Below are 25,961 nucleotides of genomic sequence, written 5' to 3'. Positions count from 1 at the left end.
AAACTTGCACGACCTCCAATGGCTGCCTGTGATGGAGAGGGTAAAGTTTAAATCCCTTGTCCTGGCACATTCAGCTCTCTATGGACACGGTCCTACTTACCTGAGAAAATGCTTCATGCTTTATGTCCCCACCAGGCAGCTGCGTTCAGCCACACAGTTTCTTGCTGTGTGGCTGAACGCCTTAAGAGAGTTGGAGGGAGCTCTCTTGCCTTCTGGGCAGTTTTGGCCTAGAACCTTCTTCCCTTTGACCTCTGCAGTGTTCAGGATCCCAAACTCTTTAGGAAAAGGCTAAAGACTTTTCTCTTTATCAAGCAGTTTCTTTCTGCCTTCCTTCCACCAGGTTCACGCTGGGTCACTCTTATGAGTAGCTGTGCGTGATACAAATCCTGTTAAACATACACATAAACTTCAATGGGAGCCTGTGTTCCGAACGAGAACACAGGCTCCCATTCAAGAAAGGGGTGGCAGGAGAAAATCGTGCACCCTGTGGCGGGCACCATATGGTGACTGCCACGTTGTGCATGGTTGGAAAGTGGGGTCTCTTGGGTATCCCCACGGGCTCGATTCGAAGGGCCCGGGTGAAGGGGGGCCTGCTATGGGCCCCCAAAGACAGATTCCGACAGCCGATTTATTCCAGAGAAACCGAATCGGAACGTCTGTCCGAATCGGTCATTGTACTCACTCGCTTGGAAACCGAGTCCATAGAGCTGTACGATTCGAATCTTAAAGACGCGACCTTTTCGAATATCTTTCGGAACCGATTCAGACTGCCCTACTGGCTTCCAGGCATCGTACTCAGTCATTGGGAAGTGTGTACGGTTTGGTTGGAAACAGGGGCTCTGGATCGGATTTGACAAACATGAATAGATTCGGAGTCCTTCCGAATGACATCGGAACTGACCCTTATATCTGTGCACCGGGCCACAGATGAGGACAGTGCTGTGTATCATAGAAAAAGAGCTGCTCCCAGTGCAGGCCTAAACCTGCACTGCACAGTGACCTGATGATTAGTAAAAGATGGACTAGCTATTTGAAGTCACCTGTCCCCCTTTCACTCTGCAGGAGGCAACCAGCCTGCACTTTAAAAAGCGGCATAAATACTCCCTGCAGGTGAGTACAAATAGGACTTTGTCATGGCTTGCTCAGACTCTGAATTGTGTTATAGAAAGGAACAATGGTTTACTAGAGGCCATTAGGGTCCTGGGGTAGGCAATTTTTTTTCTTCTTTTAAATGAGCATTATTAGTCAGGTAAGCAAGAAATATGTCCACGGGGGACAAGTTATGCAATATATGCAGGGACGCAAGGTTGAAATGACATCACATTTATTAACAGCATAAATGGATTATCAATGTTTTGCTATTCGAGTGATAGTTCTGGTGCTCACACAAGAATATAATGAAGGTGTGAAGTGAGGGGTGCTTGTGACATTTAAAATTACATCGCATTGACAACAATAAATAAACCTCCAAAATAAATGCATGCAATGTAGGAGTTTTGGTTGTAAAAGCTTGATGGCGTTTCGATCTCATAAATGCGAGATCATCATCAGGACGAAAGAGTGTGAGCAAGTAGAATCTATGAAGAGGAGAAAACATGATATCAACCATAGGTCCTGAGCAGTGATCATTAAGATTGTATACAAAACCAATTGTTGAATTAGATTTGAAGGATAGCCAAAGAATTGGGCTCAAAGAGCAGTTAAAGTCACAGATGATGAAGGCTATGCCGGGAGTAGCTGTAGAGTGCTGACTCTAGTGTACCATTGTTCTTTTCTATAATATAGATTACCCCTGGTCCGAATACTGGGGTCCCCTTGTTGTTGAGAATATACAGACTCTGAATTGTGTCATGACAGTCAGTGCATTTGTAGACACAAAATAATCAAGTTTTTCCATGGGAGTTGATAACATGTAGTTCAAATCAAATCAGTTATATTGTTGATTAATTAAAATCTTACAATACACAATCATTAAAAAAACATGTTATACAATCAAGAATGATAAAAAAAATACTTGGATACAATTGAATGAAAAATGAAAAAAGCTTTCAGAATTGTGGTTTAAAACCAATTTTTTAAAATTCCTAAAATACCAGCAGCTCTCAAGGTTTCCATGGTTAGCAAAAAGTGCACACCAGTCCTCCTGTGTTATAGCAGCTAATAGCACCTCATATACAAGTCTTAATGGCCAAAACAATGTGCGAAATAAGCATCTCGGGCCCGATTGACAGAACTAACTTAAGACAGAATCCTAAACTTACTACAATTTTGGTATTCACAGAAGGCACTTACTCATTTTGGTATTCACAGAAGGCACTTACTCATTTCGGTATTCACAGAAATTAGTAGTCCTAACTTTAGGACTCTTAAATGCCTTCTGTGAATACCGAAAGTCTTAAAGTTAGGATTTTTCTCAGTTTAGTAGTAAAGTCCTAACTTTACTACTCCTAAACTGAGAAAAATCCTAACTTTAAGACTTTCGGTATTCACAGAAGGCCTTTAGGAGTCCTAAAGTTAGGAGTCCTAACTTTACTACTTCTAAACTGGGAAAAAAACCGAACTTTAAGACTTTCGGTATTCACAGAAGGCATTTATGAGTCCTAAAGTTAGGACCACTAACTTCTGTGAATACCGAAATGAGTAAGTGCCTTCTGTGAATACCAAAATGAGTAAGTGCCTTCTGTGAATACCAAAATGGTAGTAACTTTAGGAGTTTGTCTTAAGTTAGTTCTGTGAATGGGGCCCCCCATCAGGAACATTTATTAGCAACTCATTTGAATAGTTCAGCAAAGACTTGAATACAGTAAAATACCATGAATCTGTAATGTTATACTATGTATTAAATACAGTTCAATAGGTTGTAGTTCTCTGTGGAGCTAATGATATGATGATACCTATGTATCAGTCACTGTAGAGGCATGCCATAACATTTATTGCATTCAAGACAGCACTCTGGGAAGTATACTGTTTTCACATAATATCTCTGTCTTTGCTGTATGGGGGTTATTTGTCATAATCGAGTTTATTCAGTTTCTTACCTTTTGTTGATGTTTCTGTTACTAAGTAAGTAATAGTATTGGCAACACAATGTTTTCCTGTTCTAATTCACTCTTTATACCTGCACACTGTCACTAACTGTTCTTGTGGAATAGATCTATATTTAGATGTATATTTTAATTCAGTTTGGATCATCCTTTGGAGAAAGCATCTGGAGGCAGTTTGATGTGCAGACCTTGCTTAACAAACCAAATAAAATAAATGAAATTATGGGCCTCATTTATGAGGCCCCTTGCAGTGCCGGAACGTCACTTATTGAGAAGTTCCGTGGCTCAGGAGCCTGCTCCATATTTACGTGGCAGCACTTAGCCACTTTTTTGAGCTTAATGCTGCCTCATAAATATGGCTCCCTTTAACACAGTTTCTGCATTAAAGGGGAGTGCAATGGGTGTTGCTGGGGGCGTTCACAGCAACATCCATGGCTTTTCGACACTGCACCCAGATTTACGAGGCGTAACGGGGGGCACAGCGAGGAGAAATATGTATATTTCTCCTTGTTTTTCCTTTTTCTATGTGTGCTGCATTTTCTAGCACAAATAGAAAGAGGAATAAAGCCTCTTCTGATTGTTTCTGTGCAGGAAGGATTCCCGTCCTGCAAAAAAATAATCATCCGCGCGACACAGGCACACATGCACCATGGTGCAAAGGTGCCTGTGTTGGTGCACAGCAGCCAATTGTGTGCTGACGCAGGGGAAAAGGACAGAAATGCACCGTATCCTGCCCTTTTTTTGCCATAAGGTGTCGCAGCAGGAAGGACTGCATCGCTGCCGTACGGTAAAACCTCACAAATGAGGCCCTAAATTTATTTTTCTCAGCGCCAGTAAGAGAACACATAATTTCTTTAGTATATATTAGAGTGATGCACCACCAGGTTTTAAATAAGATGGTGGATCGGTTTATTTTTGTTTTAAAGAGAGAATTCAAAACCGGTCTAATTTGCATCCTTCCAAATCCAGATCCGCAGTGATGGTGAGGATGATGCTAATGGTAACTTAAACCAGGCACACCTGCTGATTCAGAAGTCTACCCATCCCTGCTTCCAACACTCATGCACAAAGTACAGTCAGAGCAACATTGAGCTTTGTGAATTCATCCAAAAACTGCAAAGAGCAAGAAAAACAATGGCTCCTGCATTTTCAGTGGTTTACATGATTGTGGTAGCCCTGGCCAGTGTGATTGGAATACCTGCCAGTGTATTCATTGTGGCATTTTATCTGCTAGAAAAGGCCAAAGGAAGATGCCTGAACACCTGCGATATCATCACAGTTGCTCTTGGGATCTCCTTCATTTGTTCCCAGTGCACTCTGCTAGGACACTCCTGTGTTTCTGAGATGAATGCTGAGGTTTCTGGCATACTTCTTCAATTTACAGTATGGTGTAGCAGCTGTAGTACCTGGTTAACCACCTGTCTCTCTGTCTTCTACTGCGTGAAGATCGTGGACTTCAACAACCACCTCTTCTTCTGGTTTAAGCAAAGGATCTCTAAATTGGTGCCATGGCTGATTTGGGGATTTGTGATAGGATCCTTGGTCCTCACCATCACTTTGAACTGGAGATCCAACAGAGAACATTCTCGGAATTCAACAACCAATCTCAAAGCTAATGATACTCTCCTGAGTGAAGTTCGGGCATGGGATATGACATACATGTATGCAACAGTCGCATTTGGCATCAGCTTGCCTCTTCTTTTCAGCATTGCTTCTATCACAGTTATCCTCACATCGCTCGGCAGACATACCCGGAGAATGAAAAAAAATGCATCAACCTTCAGCCAACCACGGCTTGACGCTCATTTTGGAGCAGTCAGAATGTTGGGAACCCTCCTATCTATCTCTGTTTTATATTTGCTCTCCGAGTGCCTAATACCATTATTTCGTGGTCATTGGTTGTGGCTCATTTTCGTGACATTTACTATCCTTTCAGTTCCTGCATCATCCATTGTCTTAATTCTTGGGATCACCAAACTGAGGCAAGCACTCCATAGGGTCATCAAACCTTGGAGAAAGTAAAGAGCTTCCTGGAGAATACATCTGCCAGGCTCATCTTCGACTGAAAACACTCTTCACTTCATCCATGTGATATTACATTTATCTGTTCTTTTTTTAATCAAAAACTGGTAGAGCAGGAACAATTAATCTTGTTTATGTTTGAAAATTCAAGAATGAAAATTTGAATTTTTTATGTACTTTGAAGTAAAAATCAGCAACTAAAATATGTTTAGAATTATGGAAATTGTTTTTGATTTTTCACTTTAGTGCTTAGTAACTTGACATTACAAATATAAGTTCGGATTTGCTACATGTATGAAAGCTTAACCTACTATATCTAAATATATTGCCACTTCATTTACCACCATTCATTGCAAGGTAGGGTTAGGCAATGAATTCCACCAACCGCCATGTGCGAGTGAGAATTGGCATCCTTTAGCATGATTTTTGGGTGTTAGGACAGCACATGATGAGATATTCGCAATGCGGGCAGTCGCGACTTTTCATGGCAAGAAAGCTGCCGCTCCATAGAGACAAATCTGCTGTTCGAGTAGAAAATGGAATCAAGCGGCAGCAAAGAAGTAGCACCCTCTGGTGCGCTGCCATTTGGGCTGATTTTCCAGTGCGGAACTAGCTCTCAGTGTTACAAATCAGCGCAAAGTGCTGATTCCCCCCGTTCACAGAACTTGGCAGAATCTTGCAGAGCTTTTATGTATCTCCGTGGTATCCCGCAGATTGAAACTCCGCAAATTCCACCCACCCCTATTGCAAAGTCAAGTCTAAAAGAATGCATTTCCAAAAGGCATGTAGTGTGAAAGGGTAAAGAATCTTTGTCTATGTTTGCAGTACATCATGCACTTAGGCCTATATTTATTATAATGTTGCATCTCCCTTGCTCCACAAAAGGGGGCACACAGGCAGCACAACACTAAGGTCAGATTAATCAAGCCATGCAAGGTCACCTTGCATGGCCCTGCCCGGTTTGATAAATCTGGAGTAAGGTGAGGCAGCGCAAATCGCTGCCTTGTCTTACTCTGCCTCAGGGAGGCGGTCCATGGGTAAAGCATGGTTGTTTCCACGCATCCACTCATGGATTTTGGCGCATTCCCAGATTTACCATTAGTGGTATTCCTGGAATGCGCCAAAATGCTATGCCTGCCAAGGGGAGATATAACAAGGGGAAATATCTTAATTTCTCCTCGTTTTTGAATCTTTCTACATGTGCTGCATTCTGTAGCACGCATAGAAAGAGGAAAATGCCTGTCAGGATTGTATTGTTTTTGTGCAGGAAGGTGTCCCTTGCTGCATAAAAACGATTTTGCCTGCAACGTAGGCTTTTTTTCACAATGATTCAAGGGTACCTGTGTTGGTGTTAGGCAGCCAAAACCAAGCCATTGCAAGGAAAGGACAGGAGTGTGCCGTATGATGGAGAAGTTGGTCTTTTTACTCAAAACCTGAAATTGATCAGTTATAGTTAGCTATGGAAACTATAACTTAGACACCACCATGATCTTCTTGCGGGAAAAAACCTTTACAACGCAGTCATTACATCGCACTACCTTTACAACGCAGTCCTTATAACACAACCACCTTTACATCGCATGCCGTTACAACACAGCCATTACATCGCATGTCACTACAACGCATGTCATTACAACACATGTCACTACAACGCATACCATTACAACGCATACCATTACAGCGCATAGTTTTTACCCCTACACTATACAACACTTACCCTACTGTTGCACTCACTGAAGTGGGAATATTCATTTTTATCCCTACACTATTCAACACTTACCCTACTGTTGCACTCACTGTAGTAGGAATAGTAATTTTTATCCCTACACTATCCAACACGTACCTTAAATGAAATGTAATAGTATGCGTTGCAATGGTATAATGCGATGTAATGGAATGCGTTGTAAATGTAGTTTCTAAAAATGAGCTGTGATGGCATGCGATGTAAAAACATGTGTTGTAATGGGTGTTGCGATGTAAAAAATGCGTTGTAAAGGCATGCGTTGTAAATGTTTGAGTTGTATCATCATACATTCTCTTCTTGCGACTTCACCCATGACGTCATTGATGGCTTCTCTTACAAGAAGTGGTACAAGTGGTATAGGGCAGTATTTGGGTGCATTTAAAGCATGCCTGAGTTACTCCAACTAGAATTGGGCTTCGGATGCTATCAGAACTAAATCCATTTTCCAAACTGTAATACACTGCATGCATGTGCTCCTGGTTGTCAAGTGGTCAGACACACTTTAGGGCATATACATTTGTTTACTGCCAATTTTATCAGGCATCCTAAAAGAAATTCCCTTGTCCATTATAGCAAAAAAACTGTTTGCGTTTCTGCACACTTCAATCAACTTTAGAATGTTTTATGGTTGTAAGTTTTCTCAGAAGTATTTTGAGACTTGGGGAATACTTGGGAGAAGTCGAATAAAAAGAAAACAAAACTATCATTTAATTCTGTACTTTGCCTACATTTTTTAAATGTAGAACCATTTTATATCAAGCTATGTAGCATGGCTTGCAGTGTTTTATTAGTGTTTGATTTAGAGATGTGATTTTATTCTGATATGAATTTTAGTGTTTGTTTTAAAGATCGTGATAAATAAAAGCAAACTTTGTTCATTGATGGATTGACTTGCTTATTGATTGATTTGATTGAATTGAAGATATTCTCAACTTGCTGAAGTTGAGTTGTGAATACATCCACATTTATGTGGAAACCCAGTCCTGGATTTGACCTTACTTGACATTGTTGGAGATGAGGGGTTATTGAGTTTAGTTTCCTTCAGTTTGAGCTGTAGTAGCGGCTTGATATCCTGGTTAGCCAAGCCAGAGACACGTCATGCTCTGCAGTCAGTCAACCCCGCTGCATACCACCAAAGGCGGTGCACAACAGCCATTGGCCAAAGGCATGGTCTCCTGTCAGGCCCTGCTTCACAACCCCCATACCCTCCCTCTCCAGAGACTAGTCAACCATCCAAAATTGTATCTGGGGTTCTCAGTAAAGGTTTGGACATGCTTCAATGTCTTGTACCATGAACCTAGGGTAAGCTCCATGAATCTGTGCTAGGTGCTCAGTTCTGGACCAAGAGCCACAATTCCAACAATACATTGACTTGGGGTTCATGAACCTTACCCGGGGAATGTGGCACCAGGCTCTGAAGCTTGCTCCGGATTCAGTATTTCCATCAAGGGTTTGTGGAGCCTGGGGACCTCACTGGGAATCATAAATCCAGTCACCAGATCTACAAACCTGGCAGAAAAATACTTTTTTTTAAAATTAAACATGTGGGAATCCCTTTGGGGCACTCCCATGTGGGCCGGGGTTCACTTGTGCTCTCTCTTCCCCCTTATGTGCTCTTCCACATTTTTTTCAGGACATGGGAACTGACCGCTCCTACATTTTATTCTGTTGTTCAGGCCAGCTAGTCATGTCATTGCTGCGTCAGAGCTTGGATCTTGGATCAGCGAAACCAAGTTGGCTGTTGGGAAACAAAGCTCCGCCAATCGAGATGGTCAGAACTTCTTATTTTAAAGATCCACATATCTCTGAGTTTAACCTCTTCATGTCCAATCTGTGCACTTACTTTGATTCGAGTGGCAGCAAAGAAGCAGCACCCTCTGACACGCTGCATGGTGCCCTTCGTGCTTATTTTGCAGCGTGGTACAAGCTCCAGGTGCTAAAAATCATCACAAGCAGTGCCGATTTCCATCCACTCACAGAACTCCACGGAATCTCGTGGAGATTTTATGTAACTCTGCAGAATTCCATGGAGTGAAACTTTGCGAGTTCCGTCCACCCCTAATCTTGATCTGTATGTCTCATAGATGTCAGCCACCAGCATTTAACTTTCTGAGTGTTGGGGCCTGCTTTATGTTGAATGAAGTTCTTTTCAAACACAACAGGAGAGAGCTTGATATAAATAACACTTTATTTGCAGCTGTTTCTGTTTTCTGTGAGCAGAGAAGTCAGCAGAGAGCACCAGTTCAGTAGAAAGACCAGCTTTTATAGTTTCTGAAAGAATCATTGATATCAAAACAGAGCTTGTGTTTTGGGTGAGTTTGAAATTTTTTCATCTCCTCTGTTGATAGAATATTGTCTTTAGAGCTGCTAAAAGGTGAAAAAAATAGAATGGCACAAGCATTATAAATACAATATTACTAATATTTGTGTAGCAACTCAAGTCACTAGAATGAATAGAGAATAAAGACTTTAAATGAAATAACTCATAAACATGGAGGCTTGATTGATTTATCCCCACAGCGTATGTACCCTCAACCGCAACTCCCATAAGCTGTGGTTGTGTCAAGGTAATGAAGGCCCTCCCCAGCACCTGCTCTCAGTGAACATAGTGGATTTTAAATCGAGGCTGAGTTGAAATTGAAAAAAGAAAATTGCACTGACGGACATTACCCCCAGGTCCCTCCTGTCCTCGTCCCATTCATGACAAGTGGAGATAATCATCTTGCGACAGAAAAAAAGAACAGAGGAATGCTGGGACCTAAGCCCAACTCCTCCCACTGGGAGTACATAAGCAGTACTTTCCCAGCATTCCTCCTGTTCTTTTTTTCTGTCTATCGACAGGAATGGGACGAGGTGCTGGTTCTGTTCCTGCTGGGCTGGAGTGGCGTTCCTCTTCGGTCCCCGGTAGGCTGCCTGGCTGTTCTGGAAGGGGTTTCTTCAGTGCTGCCTCCTGGCCTGCTGTGCTTGCCGGGAGGCCTGGATGTTTCCGCCCAGCTGACCCTCTGTGGCTGGTGTGCCGGCCTCCCGGTCGGTTTCGGGTTGGAGGGCGCATCTTCTTATGGCCTGGCCGGGTGGAAGATGCACCGTGGTCACTGGTGCCCATGCCTTCCTGCATCTCATGGCAGTACTACATGCTGTGGGCTGGATGGGAGGCCGTCTTGGAGGCTGTGAGACCGACTCGAGGTGCCCGTTGCTGTGGGCATGGCGGTCTTTGTTGCTCCTGGAGTGCCTGGCGACCGGGCTGCTTACTTTCTTCCTGCCCTGGTGTGGAATCTGGTGGAGCGCCTTGGGATGGCTGGAGGTGGGGCCTTGTTCGGGTTTGGGGTGTCTCCCGGCCCCCCATGGGTGAGTCTACATCATAGCAGTTTGCCTTTTCCTTCTTCTCTGCATTGCCCGGTACTAAAGGCTGGCTGTTGGAAAAGATGAAAGTCTGCCGGGGGCCTGGTGCTGTGGAGTGTGTGTAACAGCCTACAGCCATGCCACATGCACACTCCTGTTCTCGTCTGTTCTCAAGAGGTGTGCTTTGTCGGACTGGTTTTGTACGTGGTTAGGTACTTGCCTGAGAGTACGAGGTGCTGTAGTCTTTCAGTCCCTGTTTGGGAGCCACCTGTGCCTGCCCTGTGCAGGTGGGTTTGCTTTTACAGGTGTGGGGCTGCGAGAGTTGGGTGTTTCCCCCCCCCCGTTGCCACGCACTCCTCTTTCCTTGGCCCTCCTTTGTGGCCTGCGGCCTTGTCACTCTGTTTGCCTCCAGCCTTGCCACCTGGGTCCTCCTGGCTCTCTTCTGCTCTCTGAGGTTCAGCATGTTCAGGCCTATTTGCTGCCTGGTTGGGTGTCCACCTGGCTTTCCGGGTGCAGTGTACTCTGTGTTGCCCGGGCGCTCACTTGGGGTGCTCCCGGACTGCCAAGTGGGACTGTGTTTGAGGCAGGCTGTGTAGTGGGGTTTGTGCCGGCTCTGGGGTGTGTTCTTCCTGGTGTTCCCCCTCCCCCTATTTTCATGTGTGTGTTCTGCCTGTTTCTGTGGTGTTGAGGGGGTGTCCAGTAGTCTTTGGCATGCGTGGTCTCAGCCTGATTGATGGATCGCTGGTCCCTGTGCAGTCGGGTCCCGGACCTTGCGAGGGTGAGGTGTTCTGGCTGTCTGGTGTATCGGCCTGTGGTTACCGCTGGGCCAGTCTTTGCCTGTCTGCCCGCTCCTGTCTTCCATGCAAGCCCCCCTGGGCCTGCTCCCATTGGGGATGTCTGTCAGTCGGTGTGCACCTCCTCCCCCTGTCAGGGGATGCGGTCCTGTGGTGTTTTGTCTTGTCACTTTGGGTGTCTGCCCACCTTGCTGCTTTTTGTCCTGGGGCTTGGCACTGTGGTTTGGGCGGTATCTTGTGCCTCTGGCTTCTCTGCTCCCTTGGGTTGTTGTTCCTGTGCTGGCAGCTCTGTTCTCTGGGTCGGTGTTTTGCTGTTTTGAGCTCTTCCTGCCATTGGTTGAGGTTTTAGTGCTGTCCCTCTTCTGGGTCCGTTTTGCTCCCGCTCTGGTTGTGGGGCTTTGGCTGTTGCCTCTGTTTTGTTTTTGGCGGGGCTGTTCTGTTCTCAGCCCTTGCTGGTCTGGGCCATTGAGTTGGTACCTTGTTTGTGTATCGGTCCTGTGTGGTCTCGTGGTTTTGTGCCGGGGGTTTCTGTCGGCCTCCCAGCCCTTTGCTTTTGCCTGTGCTCTGCATGGGCCTTTCCAGGTTGCAGATTGGGCCGCCGGTTCCTCCTGACTGGGTGGGTTGCTTGACTTTGGCACTGGCTTCCCAGTCGGTTTTGCGCTCTGTTGCCTTGGTTGTGGCTGGTTTCTTTGTCTTTTGCCCTGGGGGTTTTCTCCCCTGCTCCTGCCCTCCCTTGGTGTGTGCTGGGCCGTGGAGTTTGTGTGCATTTGCTGTCTGCTTGGCTACTGCCCTGGCTTCTGTTGCCTCTATGACTTGGCTGGTTTTGGGGGTTCTTCTTCTCTCCTCTCGGTGGTTGGGGGTTTTGGGGTTAAGGCTGTTGGCCCTGTCCCTCCCATTCCGGGCCTGTGTGGATTCCGCATTGGTGTCCTCCGCTGGCCTGTCTGTGGTTTGGTCGGCTGGCTGCCTGGTCCCTTTGGGGCGTCACTGGCTGGATTATTCTTTCTGCCGTTTCTGGTCTTGGCTCTTCTGCTGCTGGTGTTGGGGCTCGCTTGGGGTTTTCCCTTGCTGTGGTCCTAGGGTACTCTGGGCCACTTGATCGGCTGGCTGTTTGTTTGGGGTACCCGTTGCGCCTCTTTTCCGGTGGTCCGTGTGTGCCTTCTCCGGGGCTGTGGTTTTCTGCTCTAGTCGCCCCCGGGTTTGCGGTTGGGGTGTCCTCCTGAGGCTGTGTTGTTAGGGATGGGGGCTTCCCTGTTGTTCCCCTTTGTTCTTTTGTTTGCCCTGGTATCGTGGACTTGGGGGTTTGCCTCGCCTGCCCATGATGATCCAGCCTTTCGTGTCTGGTACTGGTTCGGATTGAGTCCCGGCTGGCTGGTTTCTTTACTTTGGTTGGGCTCTGTTGGTGGCCTTGTTCCTTGTGGGGTGTTGGGCCTCCTGGGGTTCTGATCTCTGGCTCTTCCCCTGTCCTTTCCGGTTTGGTTGGGGCCTGGCTGTCTGGTCCTCCTGGTTGGTCTTTCAATCTTTCGGAGGCTGGTTTTCTTTTGGGTGCTCGGGCCTGCTCCCTCCTGGCTCTAGGGGCCTTGTGGGGTAGTGTTCCGGGGGTTGTGTTTGTGTTTCCCTGGCTTTCTTGTGTGTGCCTTGGCCTCTTGACCTGTCCCTGGGCTCCTGCTCCGTCTCCGGAGCTAGGTGCTTGTTGGTTGTCGTGTGTCGGCGTTCCTACCTGGGGACTGGTCCTCTTGTAGGGTTTCGGTGGCAATGTCCTCTGGGCTCTCTAGGGGACCGGGTCGTTCTGATTGGGGGGGGGGCTGGTGCCTGGCTGGTGCTTCCCCCTTCACGGTTTGGTCTGGGTGGCCCTGCCCTTGGTTGGTCCTTTGAGTTTGTGCCTTTGCCCGTTGGCTGGCCCTGTCCTCATTCCTTTTTGAATTGGTCTCCAGTGGGACTGCTCGGTGGTGTTGGGGTTGGTCCTGTGGTAGACCCTTTTCGCCCTTAGCGCCTGGTTGCAGCGGGGGCTGTGGGGCCTTCCTTTCTTCCCCTTGTCTTTCTCTTCTGTTCTTACTGGGGCTTGCTCTGGGTCTGTGCTGCTGCTGGGTCGGTGTGGCTGCCTGGTGGTGCTCGGCTTGTCGGTCTTTTGTCCGGTGGGCACCCTTGGGGCTTTTTTGTGTGTCCTGTTGGGGCTCCGTCTTCTCTGGTCCACTGGATTCTGGTGGTGTTAGTTGCTTTGGCCCTTTGTTCCCTTCTGGGGTTTTGCCTTTGGGATCTCTGTGGGGTGCCTCCTTTTCGGTCTAGGTTTCTTGGCTTGGTCGCCTTTGTGGAGTGCTCCGTTCTGCTTGGCGGTTTTGGGGTTTACTTTTTGTTGGGGCCTGGGTGCTCTGTTTCTCATTTCTCTAGTTAGCTGCCTCCTTGGTGTCACTGTCTCCCTTTGTTTTCCTTGGTCCCGGTTTCTAGTCCTTGGTTGTGCCCCTGTGGCCTGTTTCCGGCTTGCTGGTCAATTTGGCCGCTTTGGGTCTTCTTCCATGTGCGGTCTCCTCGCAGTCCTTTTGTTGTTGACAGCCTCTTGTGTTTTTGTTTTGGCTGGTTCTCCTGCTTCCTTGTAGGCTCGGGGGTTCCTGGTGTGTGTTGGATGCCCTCTGTGGGCTTTCCTCTTCTTCATCTTGGTCGCTTCCTGTTTGTTTTGGGTGGGTGCGACCCTGCTTTTGGTGGGGTACTTTCTTGACTGGGGGCTCTGCCTGTTGGTTCCTCCCTTTTGCTTCCCTTGGGTTGCTGCCTTTGGTGTGGTTTGCTGGGTGTGCTTGAGGGTTTTGGAAGGCCGGGTTTCTGGCTTTGGCATTCTCCACTTGTCATGAATGGGAGGAGGACAGGAGGGACCTGGGAGTAATGCCCTATTACTTACCGGTAATCTTGATTACTCACTGGTCCCTTTGTCCCATTCATAATGCCCTTCCCTTCCTCCTGGATGGCCAGCCTTCCTGTTGGGGGCTGGGTAGTTGAGGCGGAATGCTGGGTAAGTACTGCTTATGCACTCCCAGTGGGAGGGGTTGGGGTTAGGGTCCCAGCATTGCTCTGTTCTTTTTTTCTGTCGGAAAATGATTATCGATACTTGTCATGAATGGGACGAGGACAACGGGACCAGGAGTAATGAAGACTACCGGTAAGTAATAGGGCATGTGTCAACCTGGCAGGAAATGCCTACACTTGGCGAGGCAAATCCAGAGTAAGCAGTAAGTATTTTTTCCTGCAGATTACGGTTCTATAACAAAGAGAAAAATAATAATTTCTTGCTCTCTGTGAAATTAGATAGAGCAAATCCAGGCTAAAGTGTAATCTGTAAAAAAAAAAGCCCCCGAAAGGAATGCTGGCCATAAGAGAACCTAACTCCCCATTTGTCATATAGAATAAAAAACTATGAGAAATAATATTTTAAACGGCTGTGTTTCAAAGCCTTCTGTTTTTTTAAATTTCTTTACTTATCTGCAAACATATGCAATAGGCAGTAAAATGTCTAAAAAGTAAAATATTGCATCTAAAAGTGTCATGCATATTTTTGTGAAAGAAAGTAAAAAATGTCCATTGCCAAAATAACTTTAACAAAATATGAAATTATAGCAGAAATGGAAGCAGGGATTAGTCCTCCAGCACCGGCAATAAAGTACACGTCATTTTTAGGTGTATAGGAACATGTGATCATGACACAATACCTCGGCTCAAAGTGTAAGAGAGCAAATGGCTGAAGTTGGCTGGCCTATTGCACTTTACTTTATCATACTACATGGTGGGATGTGTGGAAATAAAATGTGAATGACAGCCGAACAGCACATTGGATGAAGGAGGTTGACCCAAAGCTTCTCTAAGCATTTATTTATTGATTTTTTGATTAAATGAGGATGGTAGTGAGATAGCTAAAGCTGTCTCTAGACCAGACCTAAAGAAGGCTCAGTAAAGCATATGTAAGTGCAGATTTAGTAAGTAGTCCATTAGTAAACGATGATCACATGGAGGGACTGTGTCATGATTTGTTCTCTGTCTTCTCGCATCCACTACTAGAAGGCCTAAGTATGTGAATTTCCAGTGATCCACCAAGCTTCCTGACTTCTGGTTATATCCATATCCTGATTTCCATCCTCTTAGACAATATCCTGAACTTCTGTTTCATTTTCAGACCTATGTCAAGTTTTACGATAACAAACCTGCTATTCCTTCCATGGACTGTTTCAAAGAACTCTTGACCTTATGCATATAACAATACTGATTGTACAGCTTCCTGGCAAACGTTCTGAGTTGAACTCACATTCAGGAACTGAAGCCAGGTTTTGTGGCAGACTGTTGGCCAATGTTTCCATTTATTAGATTTCCCTGTTCGCTGCTTTATCCCCACCCTTGGGCGCAGTAATCAGCACACCTCTGGCTGCCAGGTGCTTGCTTGATCAACCCTGAGCCATGTGATCACAGGTAATCTTTTAAGCCGCTGATTCCTTTAGTCTAGCATTGGTGATTCTAGCAGTGTTCCTGTTTGACTGACCCTTTGCTTCCTGACTTCCTGAACTAAATCTGTTTTCCCTGAAATAGCAGTGACCTACAGTGCCTGCCTCCTTCCTTGTTTCATGAGAGAGACCTAATTGAGTGCCTCACTGTTTCTTGATTTTCCACTATTTCGTAGTTACTCTTTTCAAGGCTCTGCCTTCCTTCCCTCTTCTTTAGTCCCATTTCTAGTGTACTACCTTCTCTTTGCTGCCTTAACCTTCCATTTTCCTAGTGGGTATGTTTTCTTGCTTTCTGCCAAGTGTTCCTTTTGTTTTTCATTCTTTCTTTAAAAGCACTACTATTCTCTAGCTCCTTGCCTGTTGTGATAGTCTATTTCGTTCTCCTCCCTTGCTGTGAACCCCTTGTGTACTGCTTTGTGACTGCCAACATTCGTTAGCATGGTTGATAACTTATGTGATGTTTCTCGTTCACTATTTTTTCTTCATGTTACTTTTACAACATCATCGAAGGTATCAGCTCGACATACCCTCCCTTATATATCCTACATTTGGATGTTTTTAGCCGGCATCTTCAACAACAATTGTGGGTGAAGAAGTTACTGAGCTTCAGTCTTTCCTTGGGGAGCTCAAGTTCTTTACCCAGCATTCCCTTTATTGATAATGTTGTTATATGTAGCATCCTGGATGCTAGTTATTCTGATCACTGAAATGATTCTTGAGTGAGTGTCTGTTTCTTTTAAGCTTTAGCGCTTTTGTTAGATTGTGCAGAGCTTCCCCATTGGATAATTTTTTTCCTTTGACTCTCTGATCATGGACAGCAATGTTACCAATATTTTCTTTACTTTGAATACCCTACCATAAGTCATTGCCATGTATTTGACACTCTGGACCAAAGAAAAAAACTCCCCCCAAAAAGTTATGTCTTGGTCACTATGCCCTGAAGACACTAAAGGCCTCCTAATTATTCTGATGGCAACCTGCTTTGATCCTTCAATCCAAATCAAAGTCCGCTTGAGACAATTGTAAGATCACAGCCAGCTCACATTCCTGGTGCTAGGTGTCCTTCTCACAGCACCGCTCCAAAATGGAAGCCCAATGGTAACAAGAAATATTAGAGTGGAAGCAGGATTTCTGGACTATGGAAACTAGTTGCTATTATGTCATGACATTGCAGGCCAAGACTAACTCTCTAAAATTTTAACACATTTTCCCTTTGTGCTCTTCATTTACAAGCCAATGGTATCCAAATCAACCAGAACAATCAGAGTCCACTGAACCAATCTCCTGCTACTTGTTAGATCCCCATCAATTAAACCAATGATTATAACTGTCTCCTATTAAAAAATATACATCTTTTTATTGTAATATAAAATACAAATCATTCTGTCCACAATATATACAGTGACATGTGTACAGTATCAAATCTGAAATATAAAACATAAAATATGTAAAATGTATCACAGCACAATGGAATCAAAAGTTATTCCGATTCATATGTAAAATTTTTGCATTACACCAAATAAATTGTTTCAGTAATTGCCCTTTTACAAAAGAGTATCCGTGGATTGTCAATTGTGGATATACACAAACAAATCATATAAAAGCTATTTCCCAAAAACGTATTTTCTTATTGCATTTATTTTATTCCATTCCTAAAAACTGTCGACTCTGGGTTTCGGTGGATTTTAGGATCAAACCCTGCCTTCTTCAGGACATATTCACAAATATTTTATTGTGGACAGATTACAAAATACTCCACATCCAAGGTCTTGATTGCACTGTATAGAATGAAAATTGTATTTTGGGAAGTCAATATTCCCGCAGGATGAGATGATACTTCTCAGGCTGCAGCCTTGTTATTGATAGTAAAAGAGAAAGTAGGTGCACCTTCATATAGATACATATCTGCAAAGCTAAACAACAACGTGGAACAATCAACCTTCTGTTTGTTTAGGTAAATCTTCCTCTTGATGTTGCTTGGTGAAATGCAACTGCCTGATTTAGAAGCCCAAATAAGAAGTTTTAAGGGCCAGAACCGCTCATATGTACGAACCCTACCCACCTTGCAATGAGAGGGATGCCAGACTGCATCAAAACCATTTCTGGAGGCATCTGTGGTGAAAACCAGAGGATATAGCAGCATGAGAGGCATCCACAGGGCAGGTCTAATGAATTGTAGTCAGAAATAGGGTCCAGCGGCCAGCCCTCCTTCTGTTATGTCCTTTGATTACAGAATCAGAGATGCGCCCGGTGCTGCTCTGCTCTGCTCAAGGCATGATCACCACCAAGGTGTCCTTGTAGTAAGGAGAAAAGTCAATAGAACATAATAAGCCCTGAATTTCTAATACTGTGCAAATATTGGCACTCCTGAATAAAGACCACAAATCATGCCACTATGCAGCAAACCCATGACCAAGAAACCCAGGCCCCTATTTGGTCCAGAATCATTTCTCCGTGAGCTGAACATCTCATGAGTGATTCAGGTAACTTCTTGATTTGATTTGATTTGTATATTTATAAAGCGCGCAATTGCCCATGGGCGTCTTGGCGCTGGGATGATGCAGAGAGCTGCCAAGTCTATGTTTCTAGCTTGCGTTGAAAAGCTAGGTTTTTATCTCTTTCCTGAATGAAAACAAAGATGGGCTATTTTTGATTGCAATTGGAAGCAGATTCCACGCCTTAGCTGCATGCAACAGAAAGCTTCTCCCCCCTCCCACCTGACCTGTTTGTATTTTGGCACCTAGATAAGTTTTGATTGGCAGGATCTCAAGGTTCTGGATGGCTCATACAATTTTAGGGGGGTTTTCAAAAACTGCGAACCCTTCCATTGCAGGGCTTTGTAGGCCAGACACAATGACTTAAACTTTATTCTTTTTCCTATTTGAAGCCAGTGGAGGGATCTTAATCTGTGTGTAATAGGCTCAGACCTGGGAATGTCCAGCACTTACAGGCGCTGCAGTTTTGCCATATGCTGGACCTGTATCCCTGCATATAGAGCGTTTGCATAGTCCAGCCTTGATAAGGCCAGGGTTGTTACCACTGTTTTAAAGGAATCATGGGGAATGAACGGCAAGAGTTTCCTTATCATTTTCAGGATGTACCAGATGTTGGATGCTAATTTGTTTGACTGAGCATCATAAGACAGTTTGTTGTCCAGAAGGACTCCCAGGTTTTTTACCTTGTTGACTGGGGATGGGCAATCGCCTAAACTATCTGGCCACCAATCCTGGGACCAGATTTTCATGTCTGTCCCCAACAGCAAGACTTCACTTTTGTCTCCATTTAACTATAGGCAATTGCTCTGCATCCATTGATTGATCTGTTTCATGCATATTTTAAACCTGTCTGCTGTCTCTTTGGCGTTGTTTGCGATTGACACCACGATTTGGGTGTCGTCAGCATAAGAGACCAGTAGGAAGCCACAGTTCCTTATTATTGCCGCCAGAGGTGCCACGTACAAGTTGAATAGAGTGGGGCTTAACGAGGACCCCTGGGGTACACCACACGGAGAGTTAAATGGTTTTGATTTTGCCTCTCCCAGCTCCACTGTAAACGTTCTGTTAGACAAATGAGAGGCTAACAGTGTTCGGGCTGACACATGGACTCCTGCTTCGGTTAGTCGGGTCAGGAGTGTATCATGGTTTACCGTGTCAAAGGCCGCCAAGAGATCCAAAAGGATCAAGGCGGTCTTTCCTCCGGCATCCAGTACACTCCTGAATTCTAAAGTTGCCATGAGCAGGGCTGTCTCCGTTCCATGTCCCTCTCGGAAGCCAAATTGCGAGTGGTCTAGGGCGTTTGCCTCCGAGAGAAATTGAGACAACTGTATATTCAGTAATTTCTCCAGAACTTTAGCAGTGAACGGGATTCTCGCAATGGGTCTGTAATTGCAGGGTTCCTGTGGGTCTAAGCTTGGTTTCTTAAGCAGTGGCAACACTGAGGCTGTTTTCCATGCTTCTGGAAAGTGGCCAGAATTGATTATTTCTGTGAATAGCGCACCTAATTGCTCGCTCAATAGTTCAGGGAATAAGTGCATCACCTTCGGTGGGCAAGGGTCCGTTAGGCCCCCGGATTTATTTGACCTAACCACCTGAAGAATCTGCTCTACTGATGGTAGCAGAAAGTGAAATAAGGGGTTCTCATTTGGTGGAAGTATTTCATCATTAGGTTCTGTGGTGGACTGTGTGGGAATAGGTTTGGCTGTCATCTTAAAGGACTCATATACTGCGGTCACTTTATCCACAAACAATTGACCCAAGTTATTACAAAATTCAGAGCTCAATACTGTCTGGTGGTGCTATCTATTTTCGTTAGTTTTTTTTATTGTGGAGAAGAGTTCTTTGCTAGAATTCTGTGCCTCATTTATTTTTCGAGTGAAGTATTTGCTTTTTTCTTCTAATATTAATTTTTTGTAAATGAGCAGGGAGATTTTATAATCGTCTTTCAACCGTTAATCATAGTTAGTCCTCCATCTCTTTTCTAGCTTTCTGCAGTTTTGCACCTTTAGTGAGTCCATAAACCATGGTTGGGAAGGATGTTTTCTCCTAGAGGTATCTTTTGTTTTAGGGACTGCTACTTTAATGGCTGAATTTATCCAGCTCGAAATTTGGTTTGTGGCTACATTACTGTCATGCTCTAATTCAGGAATTGACAGTGCGAGATGCTCCTTTAGTTTGTGGGAGTCAGTCTTTGACCAGTTGAAGTAAGTGGCGTGCCTAGGTGGCGGTGCAGATATAGCTACCTCCTTTTCCACAGTTATAGCAAATGTTATTGCCTTGTGGTCTGACCAGGGCACCGGTAGGATTTCTATTATCTTAATGTCGTTGTTGGAAGTAAAGATCCCATCAAGCGTGTGCCCTGCCTCGTGCGTGATATGCTTGACAATCTGTTCCATGGCTAGATTGGACAATGCATCTATCAATGTCACTGTGCTTGTATCAGAGCACTTTTCTAGGTGCAAGTTGAAATCGCCCAGAACAGTAAAATCTGAGTTCTTCACGCTAGATTCCAGAAATGGGCTCAGTAGTTGTGTCAGTGGTGTTTTAGCCCTAGGCGGTCTTTAAATCAGAAGGCCTTTAAACGTATGGTTATTGGTAATGCTTATCTGAAAGAGTAGGATCTCACAATCTGGGTTACTGCCCTATTCTGAGCCCTTAGACCTCAGTTAATTTCTGCAGATGATGGCCATGCCCCCCCACGTCTCCCCTTTCTGTCTGCCCTGATTATTGAGTATCCTTCCGGAATTGCTAATGCTAGATCTATAGTGCAGCAAAAACCAAAGGAAATGATGGACGGAGTGTTGAACATTGCAAGCACTCACCCCCAGTCAACTGATCTGGGTTTAATCAATCACCGTTCTTTAGCCCACTCTGCCACCCCAGTTCAGACATGGCCATATGCAAATCAGTCTGACCCTGTGCCTCATGGGAACAGTCCAGCCCGAACTGCCAAGCCATGTCTTCCCTGGACCGGAAACAAGCTTCCTAGGACCGGTTTCTGGCATTTCCGCCGTCTTCAGCCAGGCTTGCTTGAATCCAGTGGCAAAGTGAGCAAGGGACTCACGTCTGAGCATACCCTGCCAACTTATGGCGAACAAAGCAAAAACCAAAGGAAATGATGGACGGAGTGTTGAACATTGCAAGCACTCACCCCCAGTCAACTGATCTGGGTTTAATCCATCACCGTTCTTTAGCCCACTCTGCCACGCCAGTTCAGACATGGCCATATGCAAATCAGTCTGACCCTGTGCCTCATGAGAACTGTCCAGCCCGAACTGCCAAGCCATGTCTTCCCTGGACCGGAAACAAGCTTCCTAGGACCGGTTTCTGGCATTTCAGCCGTCTTCAGCCAGGCTTGCTTGAATCCAGTGGCAAAGTGAGCAAGGGACTCACGTCCGAGCATACCCTGCCAACTTATGGTGAACAAAGCAAAAACCAAAGGAAATGATGGACGGAGTGTTGAACATTGCAAGCACTCACCCCCAGTCAACTGATCTGGGTTTAATCCATCACCGTTCTTTAGCCCACTCTGCCACCCCAGTTCAGACATGGCCATATGCAAATCAGTCTGACCCTGTGCCTCATGCGAACAGTCCAGCCCGAACTGCCCAGCCATGTCTTCCCTGGACCGGAAACAAGCTTCCTAGGACCGGTTTCTGGCATTTCAGCCGTCTTCAGCCAGGCTTGCTTGAATCCAGTGGCAAAGTGAGCAAGGGACTCACGTCTGAGCATACCCTGCCAACGTATGGCGAACAAAGCAAAAACCAAAGGAGATGATGGACAGAGTGTTGAACATTGCAAGCACTCACCCCCAGTCAACTGATCTGGGTTTAATCCAACACCGTTCTTTAGCCCACTCTGCCACCCCAGTTCAGACATGGCCATATGCAAATCAGTCTGACCCTGTGCCTCATTGGAACAGTCCAGCCCGAACTTCCAAGCCATGTCTTCCCTAGACCGGAAACAAGCTTCCTGGGACCGGTTTCTGGCATTTCAGCCGTCTTCAGCCCGGCTTGCTTGAATCCAGTGGCAAAGTGAGCAAGGGACTCACGTCTGAGCAAACCCTGCCAACTTATGGTGAACAAAGCAAAAACCAAAGGAAATGATGGACGGAGTGTTGAACATTGCAAGCACTCACCCCCAGTCAACTGATCTGGGTTTAATCCATCACCGTTCTTTAGCCCACTCTGCCACCCCAGTTCAGACATGGCCATATGCAAATCAGTCTGACCCTGTGCCTCATGGGAACAGTCCAGCCCGAACTGCCAAGCCATGTGTTCCCTGGACCGGAAACAAGCTTCCTAGAACCGGTTTCTGGCATTTCAGCCGTCTTCAGCCAGGCTTGCTTGAATCCAGTGGCAAAGTGAGCAAGGGACTCGCGTCTGAGCATACCCTGCCAACTTATGTCGAACAAAGCAAAGACCAAAGGAAATGATGGACGGAGTGTTGAACATTGCAAGCACTCACCCCCAGTCAACTGATCTGGGTTTAATCCATCACCGTTCTTTAGCCCACTCTGCCACCCCAGTTCAGACATGGCCATATGCAAATCAGTCTGACCCTGTGCCAGCAACCGGTCCTAGGAAGCTTGTTTCCGGTCCAGGGAAGACATGGCTTGGCAGTTCGGGCTGGACTGTTCCCATCAGTTGACTGGGGGTGAGTGCTTGCAATGTTTAACACTCCGTCCATCATTTCCTTTGGTTTTGCTTAGATCTATAGTGGAGGCGTCGTCAGCCCACGTCTCAGTAATGAAAATGAGGTCGAGGTCTTGGGTTTCTATCAGTACTGCCATTTCTGAGCTGTGTTTGACTAGTGACCGAGAGTTTATTAACCCAGCCTTGATAGTCTTGTTATTTGACCTGTCAGGGTGGGTCTGAGGAGCATTCAGCCTTCTGCTCTGTGTGAAACTGAAGGATAGCTGGCATGTTGGGCATAGTTTAATTTCGTTCTGCATCATCAACGTGGGACAGGAGGATTTGGGCCTGAGTGCAAGCAGCTCATGCATGCAGTAGCTTATCCTCTCTGGGCCTGTCTCAATTTGTGTAGGGGGTATGGCCCTGGGCCCGGACCGGGCGCAGACGGGCTTGCCTTTGGCGTACCTTCAGCGCGCCCGCTACGTGCGTCCTCTGCGCGCCCGTCCTGACATTGGCTTAAATGTGTACGTAGCGGCAAATGACTAGACCGCTCTGCGCGCCGGAAATGCCCCCAGCCCGGAAGTGAGTCACTCTGTCCCCCCCGGCACCCTCCGTTCAATCCGCACTTTCTTCAAGTTGATGATTATAACGTGTTTCAGCATGTACGCACAAGCCACCCAGGTCGCCAACATCCCCTGCTCCCAGGATGATGGAACATAATGCAGCCCAAGTAATTATCAAAAGCTGAGAAGAGGAAAACATTCCATGGATTAGTTTTTGTGATCGCCAGTTGAGTCTTCCCAAGATGAAGGGGTATGTCTCGAAGTAGGTCTTGAGTTCATTACACTATAGGAATGAAGTTGCCCTCACTGATGAGTCCCAGCGAGCCTGGAACTGCTCAGGGGTTACTTGAATACCCATTCAGAGGGGAACTGGCCTGGCATTTCAGGCTTGACTGTCCCTTTTGGTAGTGTCAACAATGACTTGCAGATGGTTTGTCATTATATGTAGTGACAGAAAAAAGCTAAACATTCAGTGCAAGGAACTGTGACCCAGAATGATTACCAGAGTTTGAAAGCAATTGCTTGTTTTGTGATGAAAACTTTCCTCTACATCACCACTGCTTGCTGACATAATTGTACTGCTGTGTCAGTCCTGATGTTAAATGAGGGCTGTCAGGAGCACAGTCCTGAGTAGAATTACCAGCAGCTGCAATCTATGCTGAAAAGACCACATGACTCACTCCACGTGTAGTGCTTCTGCTTTCATTCTGATATCCTAATAAGAAAGCCTTTTCTTTGGATACTTTCAATTTCTGGATTAGGAGAGAGTATTTCCCTGGATTAGTTCATTGTGGAAAGCAGCTGGAACCTTCAGGAATAATTTTGGGGGTTTCTTAGTGGTTACTTTGTGCTGTTGGTTGCCAGATGGGCCCACCAGCTCTTTTTTGAAGGACCTGGAGAATTTCAACTTCCAAGTGTGACATGTTACATCAAAGCATTAGTCATTGTTTTCTTTTTCTTATTTTGTAAAGGTTGCTCAGGCCGGTACAGTACAACACTCTAGAGTTACTTCCACCACGTGATCAGCCCATTGAAGGTTCTTTTTTGAGAAATTCAGCACCGATGCTGCTGTGGTCCATCACCGCTGTGGCTCTAGTCCATCGCCACTCTCTGCTCCACTCCGTCACTGCTGAGGCTCTGGTCCGCTCACAGCTGCTGCATTAGTCCATCACCACTGCAGCTCTAATCCATCACCTTTGCTGATCTAGTCCCTCATCGCTGCTGCTCTAGTCCATCACTGCTGCAGCTCTAGTCCATCATTGCTGCAGCTCTAGTCCATCACCTCTGCTGCTCTAGCCCCTCATCGCTGCTGCTCTAGTCCATCACCGCTGCCGCTCTAGCCCCTCATCGCTGCTGCTCTGGTTCATCACCGCAGAGGCTCTAGTCCATCATTGCTGCTGCTCTAGTCCGTCACCGCTGCGGCTCTAGTCCATCATTGCTGCTGCTCTAGTCCATCACCTCTGCTGCTCTAGTCCATCATTGCTGCTCCTCTAGTCCATCACCTCTGCTGCACTAGTCCATCATTGCTGCTGCTCTAGTCCGTCAGTGCTGTGGCTCTAGTCTGTCTCTGCTGCGGCTCTAGTCCCTCATCGATGCTGCTCTAGTCTGTCACCGGTGCAGCTCTAGTCTGTCAGCGCTGTGGATGTAGTCTGTCACTGCTGCTGCTCTAGTCTGTCACCGCTGTAGATCTAGTCCATCCCCGCTGCAGATCTAGTTCCTCATCGCTGCTGCTCTACTCCATCCACATGTTCCTTCCATAGGCTGATACGCTGACCGCGGCTCAGCTGCGGTGGGGCAGGTGCACCCATCTCTTGTTCTGATGACAGGGCTAGGGCTGCGATTTCTGCATCTTGTTGTTGCACTCATCAGAGAGCCTCTTTCCAGTTTTACATTTCCTCTTAATTTCCACAGCTAAAGAAAAATTATTTGCAATGGAAAAAAATGTGAAACAGTACTTAATAAAGAAAAAAAGTTAGGGGGGGGTGTTACAGATGCACGCAAAGTCCCAGTCTGTGCCGAGACTAACACTTAGGTCTGTGCACCAGGCGCAGACGGGAACAGTGTTGTGTAACATAGAAAATGAGCTGCTCCTAGTGCAAGCCTACACCTGCACCGCACAGTGACCAGGTCATTAGGAAAAGACAGACCACCTATTTGAAGCCACCTGTCCACCTTTCACTCTGCAGGCGGCAACCGGCCTGCATTTTGAGAGAAGACAGAGATCCCCGCTGCAGGTGAGTACAATCCAGGCTGGCTTTAGCACTGGTGGCGCCCAGGGTGAGTATGTTTGCTGGCACCCCCAATGACCTCCTTCTCCATGAAATACCTCACTTCCATCCTTTAACAGTGACCCTCATGTCTCCATAACCACACTCCTGTGTGCTTTTCTTTTGTTTTATAGAGCTACTCATACCAGTGTAGGGTGCCGTAGCACTTTATATCACACAGAGACAATGAATCTTAGGTGTGTAAATCAGTGTATAGGATATGTTACATAAGAAAGAGGACTACAATGTATAGGAGTCACATGTCACTCAAACTGGGTATAATTTAAGAGTGCTTGATCTGGAGAAGCACAAACTCAGAAATTAAAACCTGCCACCATGGTTGGGGGTTGTCTTTACTAATTAGGGGCCGATTCCGATCTCGCTCGGAAGGGCACCGAACGCGATCCGGCCGGAAAAGTACGAGCCGTACGCATGTTTTCCGCCCGACTCGTACAGCTGTACAAGCGAGCAAGTACGATGTGAGCAACATGAAATTCACCGACCGAGTCGTTTCCGGGTCCGAACCGCTCCGTACGTCTCGTCCGTAACTAAACCGTGCCGTACAATGGATGCGATTTACTTCC

Source organism: Triturus cristatus, chromosome 11 (assembly GCF_964204655.1).
Source record: "Triturus cristatus chromosome 11, aTriCri1.1, whole genome shotgun sequence".
Lineage (NCBI taxonomy): Eukaryota > Metazoa > Chordata > Amphibia > Caudata > Salamandridae > Triturus > Triturus cristatus.
The sequence above is the reverse complement of the archived record's forward strand: the minus strand, read 5'-3'. Positions refer to the sequence as shown.